The sequence below is a fragment of the Myodes glareolus genome, chromosome 6 (assembly GCF_982192425.1).
Source record: "Myodes glareolus chromosome 6, mMyoGla1.1, whole genome shotgun sequence".
NCBI classification, from domain to species: Eukaryota; Metazoa; Chordata; class Mammalia; order Rodentia; family Cricetidae; genus Myodes; species Myodes glareolus.
The window spans coordinates 56,292,312-56,309,139 of record NC_142031.1 but is presented as its reverse complement, the minus strand read 5'-3'; the positions used below and the strand labels follow the sequence as shown (position 1 = coordinate 56,309,139).

Below are 16,828 nucleotides of genomic sequence, written 5' to 3'. Positions count from 1 at the left end.
TAGGGGGTAAGAAAGGGTAGCAGTAGGGTAAATATGATCACAGCACATTGTATGCACACATGAATACACAATGAAATCTATTATTTTGTGTAATTAGTATAGACTAATAAAAATAACAAACTGTAGAGAGGGAAAAATATGTAGCATATATGAAAAAAGGAATACATAAAAACTACAGGATGTAGAAGTCTAATAGTATGTGGTATTTTGTTAAGTCAATAAGCAATTAGAAAGAACAGTGTAAAAACCTCAGTTCCTAGCAGTATGGAGAATAGGAGTACAGAACTGGGGGGAGAAGAACAAAGGGAGAAAGCATCTAGCCACTATAGTATAACAGCTGCCAAAGTAGGAGTATCAAGCAACTCCTATTCAAATTGAGCCTTTAAAACCAGGAAGAGAAAAAACAAAACAAAACAAAACAGGAAGAGATGCCACAAGTTCATTGGCCAGCAAAATCAGTATAACATTTATGTCTCATAACTACATTGCTGTTCAAGTTCACTTGGTAAAACTACCAGAAGTCTAACAAAGGTTTTACCATCCCCAGGGAGATAGGCAAAGGAAAACCCGCCAATTCTAAAGGAATAAGTTAGGAAAGACAAGTGTGAGGAGTCATCAGCTTCATACACTAAATGCGAATTAGGAAACTTAGACACGGAAATTTTAGATCATACAGAATGCACTCCAGAGGGACACTGCCTCAAAGAGACTTAGTGAGTTCTTCCTGAGGGATTCACTGGGAATAAGACCCAGGGAGGCAAAAATACGCAAATATAAATATGCACCATCAAGAATTGTGGAGGAGGGACTGAGAAGCTCAAATACTTATTTTATAAGAGCTCCCGAAGACCATCAAAGAATTTGTAAGAAGAAAGAAACCGAACAATAGTGGCTAAACATTTTAAATGAAGAAATACTTTCAGATTAATAATACATACTGAATTCTTTTCATGTTAACTGAATAATAAACTGGATCCATTAGACATATTAGATGTCCAAGAGAGCTGAGCAGTGGTGGCTCATGCCTTTAATCCCAGCACTCAGAAAGCAGGGATAGGCGGACCTCTGTGAATTCGAGGTTAGCCTGGTCTACAAGAGCTAGTTCCATGACAGCCAGGGCTGTTACATAGAGAAACCCCGTCTTGAAAAACAAAAACAAACAAACAAACAAAACAACCAAAAAAAACCCAACAGTAACAAAAAAAAAAAAGAAGTTCAAGAGAAGAGGAAGGTTTGAAAGTCCTCAAAAGAAAAATGTTAGGTTTCTGACAGAGGACAGTTACTACCAACAGCCAGCTTCTCACAGAGTCAAAGAAACTAGAAGACTAAGGAGTTAAGCTCAAGGTCCTAACTTTGAGCCCAAGGTCCTAACTTTGAGCCAGACGTGGTAGACATGTCTTGAATGTCAGCACTTGGGAGGCAGGAGGCTCATTCATGAGGTCAAGCCTGGTCTACATAGTGAGTTCCAGGAAAGTCAGGGTTACATAGCAAGACCCTGTCTCAAAAAAAAAAAAAAAGAAGAAAAGAAAAAAGAAACAAGCAAAAAAAAAAAAAAAACCAACCCCACAACACAACTAAATGTGTTCGCTTAGAATTTTAAGTCCAGCTTGTCACAGAACACAGACTGACATGTAGTCTATGTCACAGAACATAGACTGATATTTAGTCTGTATGTCACAGAGCACACACTGACATGTAGTCTGTGTGTCACAGAACACAGACCAACATTAGTATGTATGTCACAGAACACAGACTGACATTTAGTCTGTATGTTACAGAACACAGACTGACATGCAGTCTGTAAATCACAGAACACAGACAGACATGCAGTCTGTATGTCACAGAGCACACACTGACATGTAGTCTGTATGTCACAGAGCACACACTGACATGTAGTCTGTATGTCACACAACACACACTGACATGTAGTCTGTATGTCACACAACACAGACCGACATTAGTATGTATGTCACAGAACACAGACTGGCATGCAGTCTGTATGTCACAGAACACAGACTGGCATGCAGTCTGTAAGTCACAGAACACAGACAGACATGCAGTCTGTATGTCACAGAACACAGACAGACATGCAGTCTGTATGTCACAGAACATAGACTGACTTGCAGTCTTAGGACAGAGCAGAACACTCACAGTAGAAACAGCGGCTATGAACAAGAACCCAGAATAGAAGCAACAGACAGTGAAAAAAGAAAATAACGCATTGAAAAGTGAAATATGCTTCTGGAATATATATATTAGAGAAACAAAGGTATGTGGCACGTCCTACATAGCTAGTTCTAGGAATGGAGGCAGGAGGGTCAAGAGTTCAAGGTCATTCTTGGCTAGGAAAGTTGGGCTACATTAGACTCTGCCTCAAACAAACAAACAAACAACCCAAAACATAGAGAAACAATTGTTAAATCTGAAAAATTTGAGGAGAAAGGTCAAATCCACAATGATCTAAGCAACACAAGCATGATTTTAAAGGCGCACCTGGGACTGGCCAGCTGACTGTCTCACTCTGAGTTGAGATTTTTGAGAGCAGCCCCTTATCGACTTTTTGAGATCCCTTATGTGGGGAAAAGTTAGGGTTGGTAGAAAACAGCTGTATGTGGGTTTACAGGGGTGAGATATTCAGCTGTTAGGAAGAAAACATTGAAAGGTTAAGTGTGGCAGTTTGTATAAATGGCCCTCACAGGCCACAGGCCTGCTATTGGGAGAAGTGTGTCACGAGGGAGTGGGCTCTGAAGTCCTGAAGTCCAAGCCTGACTGGCGTGTCTGTCACTCTCACTTCCTGTCGCCTCTGGGTCCTGATGGAGAACTCTCCGCTCCTTCTCCAGCACCGTGTCTGCCTACACACCGCCATGCTCCCTGCCACGGCAATCATGCACTAACCCTCTGAACTGTAAACCAGCCCCAATTAAAGGTTTTCCTTTGTAAGAGTTCCCGTGGTCCTGGTGTCTCTTCACAGCAATAGAAACCCTAACTAAGACAGTAAGAGCAAGAATATACATCATGTGGGAGGAGAGTCATCGGTCACAGGGTAGATGGCCGCGGGTATAGCTCAAAGTATCTTGGAAATATATTTTGCAAGGCAAATGACAGTTATCATGGGGTCATGAGTTCAGCAAGGCAAAGGGTGGTCATAGATCATTGGGTCACAAGTTCAGTGAAAGTTGAAAAACATGTTTTGCAGGGTATATTAAATTTAGGAGACAGAAACTTATTCTTATAAAGTTTGGGGACTTAATAACCATGTGGTTCCGGTTCTGGTTTCACACAATGACCAAAAGGGTTGTGTTGGGAAATTAAAGAATGTTAAGAATGTCACATTCTTAGAGAAGTTTTAAACAAATTTGCAAGGTACTAGTAAAATTTCTTTTTTGTTTTTCTTTTCTTTTTTTTTTCAGACAGGATTTCTCTGTGTAGCTTTGGAACCTGTCCTGGAACTTGTTCTGTAGACCAGGCTGGCCTTGAACTCACAGGAATCCACCTGCCTTTGCCTCTTGAAAGCTGGGATCAAAGGTGTGCGCCACTGCCACTCACTGTGAGTTTCTAATTAAATATGTACACTGAAAATTAAGCACAGGGGTTGGAGAGTTGACTCGGTGACTAAAGAGCATTGACTGCTCTTCCACAGGACCCGGGTTTGGTTCCCAGCACCCATATGGTGGCTCACAACTGTCTGTAACTTAAGTAAGTCTCAGGGTATCTAAGGCCCTCTTCTGACCTCCAGGGGCATCAGGTACACACATGGTACAAAGATATGTGCAAGGAAAACATTCTTCTTACACACGTAAAAAAATAAGCACTCGGGAGGCAGAGGCAGGCAGATCTCTGAGTTTGGGGCTAACCTGGTCTACAGAATGTGTTCAAGGCCAGCCTGGCCTACAGAGTGAAGTTCAGGATAACTAGGGGTACACAGAAAGCCTGTCTTGAAAACCCAAGAAAAAATATTATTAATACAGTATAGTATTCACTGCATCAATACTGGTAGAAAAAAAAAAGATTAAAATATCCTAAAAACATTTTCGACAGAGAATAGACAAGAATTAAAGAAGGGGAAAGCAATAAAGGGGGAAAATCCAACCTGGGAGGTGGCAGCTGCTGGGCCTAGTGCTGAGACCTTGAGATCAGGAGCAGGCTTGAGGTGGGTGAACCACAGTGGAGTCGCTTCTGCAAAAGCTACAAAGTTTAGATACCCTGGTAGGAATTTCTGCCACTGTGAATAGGTGTTGCTGGGACTGGCTCACAGCAATAGCAAGCAGACAGGAAGTCACACAGGAAGTACACAGGAAGTACACAGGAAGTCACAGGAAGCGAGTATAATAAAGCAAATAGCTTCTTGCCCTGGGGACTTACAAAGCTCTCCAGGTGCCCTGCTGACAGAGCGATTGTGGAACCATTGGCAAAGGAGAGTGTCACAGCGTGTTTGGGTGGATAAGACTGTGACTCTGTGAGTGATAGTCCCCCACTTTGCTTGTCTAACCCTCGTCAGTGGATTGTCACCTTGGCTTTGCTCAGGTGACAAGGAAACACTCAACAGCAGAAGTTACAGCACATATACTAAAGCCTTCCATCAGGGGCCTCTCCAGCTCCTCTACCTTCCTTCACGTGACTGAATTTCGACACTTGCTTGTAGCCACAGAAAAGCCTGAAGACAGGAAAAGTCTGAAACTCACTCTCCAGCCCCTGAGTAGGCAGGGATTATGTCAACATGATAGGATGTTGTAGGGATGTAAAAATGACAACCGTGGGGTCTGGAGAAATGGCTCACTGGTTAAGAGCACTGTCCTTCTAGAGGACCTGAGTTCAATTCCCAGCACCCAGTGGTAACTCACAACCATCTGTAACTGTAGTTCCAGGGGATCCGTCGGCCTCTTCTGGCCTCTCCAGCTACTATGCATACACATTGTGCACAAGTACACACACAGGCGCACACACAGGTATATACACACACAGGCAAACATACAGGCATACACAGGCACACACACAGACTCATACACAGGCACACACAGACATACACACACAGGCACACACACAGGCACACATACAGGCACACACACAGGCACACATACAGCCACACACACAGCCACACACACAGGCACACACAGGCTTATCCACAGGCACACACATAGGCATATACAAACATAGGCACACACACAGGCATAACATTTATACACATAAAAAATAAAATAAAAAGGCAAATATGTTAACTAGTGCCAATACCTGGACATACTTATGTAACATAAACAAAAAACTAAAAACAAACGAGAACACATCTTACATGTACCTTACGTGTTACACTGTAGATATACTTGAAAGAATAGGAAGCTGAAATAATGTAAATTAAGTTAGAGAAATAGTTACTGTGTTTCATGCTCCTTTATATAAAGTTTCACAAGCCAGATTTCTCTTTAATATGAGAACATGTATTCATTTGTATACCCCAAACTGCTCCCCTCCCTATCTCAATGTTCCTTTTAATTTGGTTTCTTCTGAACAAATGAAATAATGTTGTTTTTCTCTGACCCACCCACAACTTTTTAAACAGTTCCTGCTTTTACAGCTGCTGGTTCTAATATTAGCAGGCTAAGGGAAGTTTACCCTCCCAACTAATTCAAAAAATAAAGATAAGATTAAGAAGTGCAACCAAGGAAAATTGACTCTGATGGTTGTGACCGCCCATCGTATGGTACATGGTTTGCACCCAGGTTTGAGCTAGAGCCCTGCCCGAGTTGGTCCTGCCTTGAGAGCAGGAGGAGGAGGAGGAGGAAAGTATTTGTTGTGGTGAGAATGAAGATCAAGGTTTCCAGGGAAACGCTCTCTCCGAAGGGGCACTCCTACGTGGAGCAGAGCCAGGAGGCTCTTCTGTTAGTAATCAACGACCTGTTGGGAATGGTTAGTATCTTGTGGGTCTGCTTAATATTGTTGTTGCTTTTCCAGGGCTAGAGTTCAAATCCGGGGCCTTGCCCAGGTGAGGCAGGTGTCCCCACCCATGGTCACATACAGACAGGGACCTCCTGGGATGGGTAAGCGGAAGAGCCAAATACTATGATGCCCTCAATTTTCATTGAGCTTGAAGTCATCTCATAGATATTTTTGCAGCCAGGGTCTCAATGAATGTCAGGCAAGCCCTTCACCCTTGAGCTATACCCTCGGTGCTGTCTTTGTTTTTCAATCTGAGACCATCTCAGTACATTGCCCAGGCTGGCCTTCAAATCACTTTGTAGACCAGGCTGGCTTTGGACTTGCGGCCCTCTTTCTGCTGAGTAACTAGGATTAAAGGCCTGCAACCTGGGCCCAGTTGACCATTATTTCACGTTGCTTTGGAATCGTATGTTTTGTATTTTTAAGCCTACCCTGGCCGTTTGCCTCCAACCACGTCCCCGCTCATCTCAATGTCGTCTTCACTGCTGCCCTGAAGCTCTAATTTCCACGCTGTCCCTTTAAATTATTTCCAGCACCTCCCACTCGTGCGCTTCCTTCGGCGGCGTTTGTCGCCGACCCTCATCAGTCATTATTACTTTTTCTATTAAGAGCCGTGGGCTCAGAAAGACACGTCTTTTGCTTGTTCATGTCCCGAAGGCGGAACAGACACAACACTGTGATTCATGACTGGTACCAGGTAACTTCCAAGGGAAATCACCCTTTCCACCAAGGGAATGACATTGAGCCCTTCATCCCATCCTCACATGAGGGCACAGGAGGCTGACAGAGGAGGAGAATGTTCTAGACTGAAGAAAATCTCCATTTGCAGGCATTTCACGGACCCTGTAAGATGACTTGGCTGTTCCTGCTACGGCGGCAATAGCTAGGAAGTCTCCCTGTTACTGCTGCTGCTAAACTCGGCTGGGAGGCAGATGGAGAACCCACAGCTAATGGAGGAAACGCTGGTTGTGTTATGTGTATATCATTGTTCCTCTGGGTGATAAGCAAGGCCACTGTGGTGTTTGGAGTGAGACATGCCTTCCGTAGGCTCATGCATTTAAATACTTGGTCCCCAGTTGGTGACACAATTTGGGAGGCTTAGGAGGTATGACCTTGCTAGGGGGAGTATGTAACCAAGGGCTTGTTTTGAGGCTTCATTGCCTCGGTGGGCCCACTTCCAGATTGCTCTCTCTGCTTCACAGCCAGTTGATGACTGAAGATAGGAGCTCTCAGCTTCCTGATCCCATCGCCATACTTTCTCCCACCGTCATGGACTCTTATCCCTCTGGAGTCGCACACTAAAATAAGCTCTTCCCTACGTCACTTTAGGGCGTGGTGTTTTAGTACAACTAGAGAAAAGTAAATATGGCACCCACCAGTGCCTGGCCTCGACTTCAGGAGTGATCTGCCCAGGCAGGCTCCCTGCATACCTCAGGATAGAACAGATGGAAGACCAGCTAGCCTCTAGCTGGGTGAGGACGTTGAGAGAAAAAGAAAGCGTGGGGTTCCCATGACCTGCTCCTCGAAGGCCCCAATATACTAAGTCACCCCCATTTGCTTCTCAAGGCCTCTGGGGAGTCATAAAAGCAACTGTGGCCACATGCTACCATCTGGGAAGGCATCAGGAGGGTAGGGGTGGGAGGTAGGAGGCAGCTCTGAAGCGTGATGTCATGTGAGCTGCAGAATACAGGGGTTTAAATATCAAATCTGCTGGTTGTGTGCTGGAAAACTCTGGAAATAACTTATTAAATGTCATCTTCCTTTTCTGTAAAATGGGAATTTTACCCACAAGGTTTGAATTACAAATTCACCTGCTGTATTTAGATCCTCAAAAAAGTCCCCCCCCCCTTTTTGTTGGTCTCCACCCTGACTTTTGAGTCTCCAGCTTTGCAGGGCAGGCGTGTCTTTGTCTTTTTTCATAGTGATAAAGAGATTAAGGCATGCTCACTGAGAAGGTTGTTGAGGAAAAGGTGGGAGCATTTGTTTACGTTAACTTCTTTCCAGAACAGGGAAGATAGCAGAATTATGGAAGGGTTGGAAGGGGACAATGAAAAGTGAATTCATCTCTCTCTTTTTTCCTTTCTTTTTCCCTCTCTTTCCTTTTTTCCTTCCTTTCTTTTACACACACCCACACACCCACACACCCACACACATACTCAGTGTGCACAGATGTTTGTAAGGAGGCCAGGGGTCAACCCTTGGGTGTTGATCCTGAGGGATCGTCAACCTTTTAAAAAAATTAATATTTTTTACTTTTGGAGATTATAATATAATTATATAATTTCCCAGTCCCTTTCCTCCCTTTAACCCCTCTCATGTACTGCCCCTTGATTTTTCTCAAATTTATGTCTGGTTTTCTTATTTTTAAAGGAATGGCCTAAGGGAGGAAAAAATGGGGTACAGAAGTATGGCCTAGAAAATAAATACAAATGTAGGCTGTTTTACTATTTTATAACCACAAACTCGTACAGAAGATGATGCTCCGCACAAAACACATCAGATTCAAACGAGGTGTTCCTTTAACAAAGCTAAAGAGTCAGTCTCTGGTATTTGGAATTTAGGATGCAGTCCTTGTTTTTGGATGCATCACTGGGTGTTTGGCACAGTTCATGCTTTTAACCAGATTTGAACAGAAGAATGGCCACCCGACCCAGGTAAAAGTAGATGAAATGTTTGGTTTCGTGCGTCACATAACTACCGAAGTTCCGCCCCACAATGCAATGCCAGGTGGGGTTGTACTTCTTGTCAAACTCCTTGATATGGGCCGCAATATCCTTTTCTATGTTGTACTTCTCCAACGCCTGAGTAGCGCACTCCACCGAGTCCTGTTGCATTTCTTACGACATGTCTGCATTTTTGATCAGCGCCTTCCGGTCGCACATGGTTGTTGTGGAGCAGGGGCCAGCCGGCTGCTGCGAGCTCCTGAGGAAGGTGCTGGCACCGCTCAGGTAGCAAAGGAGAGCCGGTTGCTACCGAAGCCGTGGCACATCTTGGTTTTCTTTAATTATTGTTTTACACACACCCAGATCCCCACCCGAACCCACACACTGTGTGTATATTCCTAAATAACATAATACATGCCTAATACATAAATACAACCTTCTCAGTCTGTATAGTGTTACTCATACGTATGTTTGCAGGGCTGACCATTTGGTATTGGATAACCAGTTACTATGCTCTTCACTGGGGAAGACGATTCCTTCTGCTCCCAGTATTCCTCTTGAAGTTCTTGTCTAGGGTTGAGGCCTCTTGAGCTTCCCTTTCTCCCATCCCCATAGTAGTATTTCATTTGTACTTTAATAAATTAAGCTTGCCTGAAGATCAGACTAAAACAGCCACATTGGTCAGCCTTACAGACCAGACAGTGGTGCCATACACCTTTCAGTCCAGTAGCCACACTAGTTTGCCATAGAAACTAGGCAGTAGTGGTACACGCCATTAATTCTGGCCCTAGAGAGGAATATAAGATGGGAGGAGACAGCTCTCAGACACAGTCTCATTCTGAGATTCCTGGAGGCAGGATCGCCATTTCGGACTGAGGTAGAGGTAAGAGTCAGTGGCTGCTGTTTTGCTTTCCTGACCTTCAGGTTGAACCCCAGTTTCTATACCTGGGTTTTTATTAATCGTGTTATTCCCCCCTTTGTGTTAGCATTTCTATTGTCATTGTCTTTGTTAAGATCGTGTTTGGGGGCTGGAGAGATGGCTCAGAGGTTAAGAGCACTGACTGCTCTTCCAGAGGTCCTGAGTTCAATTCCCAGCAACCACATAATGGCTCACAACCATCTGTAATGAGATCTGGTGCTCTCTTCGGGCCTGCAGGCATACGTGGAGGCTGAACACTGTATACACAATAAATAATTAAATAAATTTAAAAAAAAAGATCGTGTTTGGGCAGTCATGTTGGTCAGACTCTATGGGTGTCGCTTCAGACATTCTTCAGAGACCCAGCCTCACAGTGAACTTCCGCTCCTCTGGCTCTTCCTTTCTTTCTGCCCCCTCTTCCACAATGATCCCTGGGCCTTCAATACAGGAGTTACGATGTAGACACATCAGTTGGGACTGGACTCCATAACTCTGTGTTCTGATCAGTTTTAGTTCTCTTTAATGGTCTCCAACTATTGCAAAGAGAAGTTTGCTTGCTGAGGGGGTGAGGGCTTCACTTACCTGTGAAGGTAAGGGTAATATTTAGAATATGGTCAGAAATTAGGTTGGTTTAGTAAGGTGGTGGTTGCAGTCATGTAGTCATGGAACCTCCAAGATCCATGACTTCCCTAGCTGCAGGTAGTCAGCTGGTTTTCTAGAACTAAGCTTGATTTCCTTCTTGTTGAGCGGGTTCTGAAGTCTAGTTAGAGAGCTGTTGGTTACTGCCTTGGAATGCGAGCCACTACTGCATCCTTAGGGTGACTGTACCATGATGGTCATTGTTGGGGTTCATTGGTATCCTAGCTGGGTAAGACTCTTGGTTGTTCCCTTTATTTGGAAGCTTGGATGGTGCTTCCTGGTACCGTGGATGCTAGTCCTCGGGGAAGAGCATTTCAGTTCAGTTCCAGTTCAGGGGGCTCTGGGTCATTTGGCCAAAGAGCACGGTGTCATAAGCAATAGGGACTTATCTTCTACCTCTGGGAGGCAACCAAGGAGCCTCTTGGGCAACCTTGAATCAACAACTCATGCCTGGTGTTGGGGGATTTGTTAAGTAGCTTGTAGTTTGGGGGGAATACCTTTTTTTCTGACACAGGGTCTCTCATTGGCCCGTAGCTCATCATTTAGAATAGGCTGCCTAGCCAGTACGCCCCAAAGATTTGCCTGTCTTCCCAGTGCAGTGCTGGGATTACAAGTGCACCATCATGCCTGGGTATTTGGGTTCAGAACCAGGTCCTTATGTTTGAACAGCAAACATGTTACCAATAGAGTCACTTCCCTAACCCCAGAAAATTCATCTTAAATTACAGAAGTGGAAAACCTTCATTTAGATGCCGTCCTCTACCCTTTGACTCTTAATCCTTAGGACTCACACACACATTGGGAAGTCATCCTGTCCCTCTCACTGGCAGGGACAGTGATGAACTCTAAGGGTATATGTGTGTTATTCATTGACTCTTTCATGCTAATTATTATGATAAATCATTCAGCTCTTATGTCCCTGTCATTTTTATTCAAACAGAAAAATACAAAACTGGCCATTTAAAAATGAAGACTATTTGGTAAACAGAGCTTAAATATCTGTCTTTTGACATTCCAGCAGAGGGTCCAATCTGGAGGTCAACAGACCAGACACCCAAGAAAGTAAAACAGCAGGTTGGCGATTAGAAATAGAATAGATCTCTAGATGATGTCATAACCCTAAAACTGTCACTGTAGCTGAATAAAAACCAAACTGACTCGCCAGCAGTTAGTCTGCTGACAGCGAGCCTCCTCTTCTGTGAGAGCCCAGTCACAGCACTTCCTCTCCTTGGTGGTGGTGGTGGCATTCTTCAGTCACTTCTAAGGCTAGTGGTCTCTTGGTTCAAAGTTTAATGGCTTACGGTCTGGACTGCATCTGGCAACTCTTTGTGACAATGATTTTTTCACATGGCCTCACAAATCAAAAGCAGGAAATGAGGTATACATGAAGGTTTCTAATGTCCTAAAAGAGAACTAACTAAAACACAGTAAAAAGTAACGGTCATAGCAATTCACAAGCAAAGGAATGAGACCGTTGTGGCAGTTTATGAACTAGTACCTGCCTTTGACAGTTGCAGAAGCATGGAGGAGAAATTTTACTATGTAGCTTTCCGTGATAGTCAGAGAAAGACCCATTGGCCCAGGTTGAGAAGCCTTTGTAAATAGGCCCGGATGTGCATGGGCGATGAACCAGCTCAGTCTGGCCTTTGTGGCCACTCTGGGAGCGATACACAAGATTTTCGCTGACTGGAGTTAATTCGGGTCTATGTTTACATGGTCAAGAAGAATGAGATGGATATCTATTTGACCCAGGTAACGCCATCCTCTGCAGCACTGCTTTTAAAGGAACAGTAAACGTCTTGAGCTGGGGTTGGGGAGCCAGGGATGGGGTGGGGAAAACCAACAGCAACTCTTACCCTGCATCCATCTTACCAGTGCCTCTGCCAAGCTGCTATTGTGTTGGGGGTCTCAGAATCTTCCTGCTCCAATCCCACAGTTGGGATTACAGGCACTTGTCACCATACCCAACTCACACAGTGGAATTTTATACAGAAATTCAAATGAACCAACTTAGGTAAATCTCAAAAAGAATGTTGAGTTACAGAAATCAAGGCACAGAACATCACCTATCACATCACATGGGTTCTTTAACTTTGGGAACTTGCAAGATAATTTCATCTATGAGGAATAAACATGTGTGCAAAATGGAAGCTTAACATGCCTGGGACTGATCTAGTCCAACTGCAAAGTAGAAGACTCCCGGCTCCTATTGTGACTTAACTAGAGTCAAGGTTAGATACCTGTGGGAGTGCAAAGGTCAGGGCTACCCGCATTATAACTTCTTTTCCAGATGATTGACGTGCAGAGGAGGACGGGGGCAATGGAGGCTGTCTAGATAATTACTGGAGAAGTGTGATTATCTGGATAGATGGTCACATATCCCTCTATGCTGGGAGAAAGACCAGGCAACAACGCAGAGGAATGCCTGGGAAGGTAATGCAGATAGTCCTTTGTGAAGTGAGGAGAGTCTGCAGCTGAGACCCACTTGGTAAGGTGAGAGGGCTCGGGCTAGAACTCATGGCAGAGCACGTGCCTCACAGGCATGAGGTGTTAGTGTCAGTCCCAGCACACGCACACACGCACGCACACACTCACGCACGCATGCCACACACATGCACACACACATGCACACACAAAGCAACACATACACATGCACAAGCGTACACAGGCCACACACATGCACACACATGCATACATAATGCATATAACACACACACATGTGCACAAGCATACACACATGCGTGTGCGGGTAACACCAGATGGTTTATATGTGATGGACACTGTTTCATACAATGTATTGTTTAATTCAGGACACATTACAGGCAAGGTATGATGCAGACTTTTGTATGATTATGTAGTGTCTTTAAAATTTAAAAATAATGTGCATGCATGTATGTTCATCTGTGCGTGTATGTGTGCACATCTGTGCATCTGTGTGTGTATGTGTGTACATCTCTGTGTGTGTGTATGTGTGTGTGTGTATCTGTCTGTCTATTGCTAGGGATTGTACCCTAGCCTTCGTGCATGCTAAGCAAGCATCCTACTAACTGAGCTACATTCTCAGCCCCTATGCAGTGTCTAAGGTTTGCAGAGGAGAAGTCAGAGCTCAAAGTGGTTGCCCGAGGCAAGTGTGCTGAAGAAACTTTGTTCTAAAAGGCAGAGCTTTGCACTGCCCACTCTGCACACACTTCCTGAGAGCCAGGGGTGCGATGTGGAGAACCTGGAGAGATGGCGGTGCCTTCTTTTTGCTAACATTTGTGTTGACCATGGCAGAGTCTGGCATTGTGGGGGTCCTAGAGGTAACCTACATTAATTTTCAGAAGATGTCTCTTGGCTAGAACAATAGTTCTAATTTGTGGAACAAAATTCTTTTGTAACTATAAAATATTTAAATAATAATATAACCACACTGGTTGTATACGCCTTTGTGGGATTTTTTTTTTTTTTTTGTATTCTCAGAGAGGTTTCTCATGTAGCTCAACCTGCATTTGAATTGGCTGGACTCCCTGATCCTACTGTGTTCACTTCTTGAGTGCTGGGACTACAGGCATGCCCCACTATGTCTGGTGTATGTGAGGCTGGGGTAACACAAGGCTTTGTGGATAAAAAGTATACATTCTCCCAACTGAAGGACAGCCCCAGACCAACACATACGCCTTTGAGACGCTTCCCATGCTCCCTGATTGTGCTCTCCTACACCTCACCGTTCATCCAATCTTCATGGCACTGGGATTTTAACAGCTCCCCTTTACAGATAAAGAATGAAATCTCCGAAACCTGAAAACGCAGGGCTGGAGAGATGGCTCGGTGGTTTAGAGCACTTGATACCTTTGCAGAGGACCAGGACTTAATTCTCAGCATCCACTTGTCTTGAAACCACCCACATGATGACTCACAACTCATAACTTCAGTTCCAGGGGATTCCATGCTTTCTTCAGACCTCAGCAGGTACCAGGTACACACACACACACACACACACACACACACACACACACACACACACGTAGGGAAAACATTCAAGCACATAAAATTATCTATCTATCTACCTATCTACCTCTCTATCATCTATATCTTTCGATCTATCTATCTATCTTTTAATCTGAAAAGACACATGACGTAGCCATAGGTGACCTGTGCTGTTACCACTCAGGCCTGTTTGGCTTTTATGAGCCAGGGTTTCAAATAATCATTAGCTGAGCATTCTTGAGATAAAACATTAAGCCGACTCCACGCTTCTTTCTCTCACGTTCCCAGGGGCCGCAGAGTTCTCTTTGGAGGAGAAATCAAAGAGAGCCGCCTTGCCCTGGGGAATGCGGGAAGGGTTGTTTCAGGGAACTCTTGATGCTGTCATAGTCTTTGGCCAGCATCACTCACCATCAGGAGCCCGTTGCCTGATGCCCTGGGATCCAGGCCTACGCAGTAGTTGAGTGTTGTTACTATTACAGCATTAGTAGTTTTGAGCAGGAATTCAAAGTTTACTTTTTTAAAAATTGAGACATGCTCACATGTAGCCTGGGCTGGCTGCAAATTCCCTGTGTAGCCAAGGATGACCTTGAAGGTTTTTTTTTTCTTAATTTTTACATGTTTGGCAAGTTCATACATGTATTTAATATATTATGGCCATGTTTACAAACTCTGTCATCTCTTATGTGTCCCCTTGTTTCTTCTGAGTCCCTTGATCGTCCCAACGAGTCTCCCATTCCCCTACTTTCATGTCTGAAATTTAAAAAAATTGCTGATCTTGTGTAGGTATCCCCAGCTTCTGCAAGCTGACGAACGCAAGGGCGGTGACAGGGGCAGGAGGCAGGATGCCATAGCATTCCTTTAGCTGTTAATGGTTTCTTTGCCTCCTCGGCCGCCATGTTCCCTGAGTCTTGGAATGAGTCATACAAAAGACTCGTTTAGGGACAGGCAGTCAGGAGTCGGGTTCTCAGCACTCAGGACTAGTTCTGAGCCTGTGCGTCCAAACCATCACCCACTGGGAAAAGGGGCTTCTCTGACTAGCATTCATCTGTGGGTATAAACATTTACAGGGAAGTTTGACTCCATGTTCTTTTAGCAAAACATCCGTAGTAAATTCTCCATAGGCCTTGTGACTGTCCCCACTGGCGGACTTTTGACAGGACTTGCCCTCAGCTCTAGTCAGAAAGGAGTTGGTTGCTCTCCAAACAGCCATGCCACTGTAGCGCCAGTGCACATGCCTTGTCTATTAGGCTGGTATTACAGCCTCCGGGGCTCTAAGTGTTGATGACTTTCCCCTCACCCAGCATCCACATTGTGCCTTCCAGCACTATAAACACCAGCCACCAGGTGAAAGCTTCCTGCTCAGTTACAGCTTTAGTTATTCAAAGTGCGTGGACGACCTTGAACTTCTGATCCCCACGCCTGTTTCCACCTTCCCTGGGGGCAGGCAGACGTGTGTCCTGCCTGGTTTTTGTGGTGTTTGGGATCAAATCCAGGGCTTTATGCACAGCGAGCAAGCAGTCTGCCAAATGAGCTATTATAGCCCTGGAGTTCGTACACTTATCAGGACATCTAGGTACATAAAAAGAATGTTTCTAAAACCCTCCAACGTTTATAATCAAAGGAACAATCTTTTGCCCTACTCTCTTCCCAGAGGCAATCGCTGCATTCTTTAAATCGTTCCTTCTGGAATATTCCTCACATTTTAGGTTTTGCTTTTTAGAGACAGAGTCACATTATGTAACCCAGGTAAAGCCTGGAACTCACAGTCACTCCAGACTGTCCTTGAACTCAAAATCTTCCTGCCCCAGTTTTCCAAGCCTTGCTATTACAGGTTTGCGCCACTATGCCTGGCTTAAGTTGTATTTTAAACTTCCAACCTGTGTTCTTTTGATCCGTACACTACACACACAATGCATTGATGTTTATTACTGATAGGTGAACTCTGTTTTTCTCATGCTTTCCTTCTTCCTAAAACTGTTTTTTTTTTTTAAATAATACTTTGTTGAGAAACAATTCACATGCCATAAAACTTACTCTTCTGAAGTACAAGACTGAGGGACTTTGTGACTGACTTCTGTGGTTGACAGGGTCTCGTAAGCAGCTCTAATGAGCCTAGAACTTATTGATTTGGGGATGACTAACATATGACACTTTGCCCGGCAGCAAGTATTTTTAGTAGATTCACAGAGTTGTCTTCAAGCTTTGGAATGTTCTCTCTACCCCAACAAGGACTCTTTGCCCCATTCTTTCCCTCCTCCCTGCCCTGGGTAACCACCAATCCTCTCTGTACTTCCATGGGTCCACCTGTTCCAGACACTTAACCTAAGTGGCAGGATATATGGCATTTGGTGTGGTTTCTTTCACTTAGCACAATGGTTTTAAGGCTTCCTCGTGTTGTAGCATGTATCCGAATTCCGTCCTCCATGGACATACTACATTGTATCTGTTTGTTCATTGCTGATTGGACATTTGGGTCCTTCTGTTTGGGAGCTGTAATGACTAATGCTTCTGTGGGCATTTGCGCCTAAGATTTTGTGTGGATATGTTATTTTGGCTCACCTGGGTAAATAACCAAAGAGCAAAATTTTCGGGTCACGCAGTAACCATGTTCAGCTTTTTTGAGGAACTGCCCAGCTGCTCTCCAAAGTGCCCGCATCAATACACTTCTGTTTCAACACATGCCGGTTCCAGCTTCTTTACATCCTCGGCG

The 16,828-nt window shown here is 44.4% G+C and overlaps 1 pseudogene; it reads right to left on the bottom strand.

The window, feature by feature from the left end:
- Positions 1–8,448: 8,448 nt before the first annotated feature.
- Positions 8,449–8,813, bottom strand: LOC148121831 (dynein light chain 1, cytoplasmic pseudogene; annotated as a pseudogene).
- Positions 8,814–16,828: the final 8,015 nt, after the last annotated feature.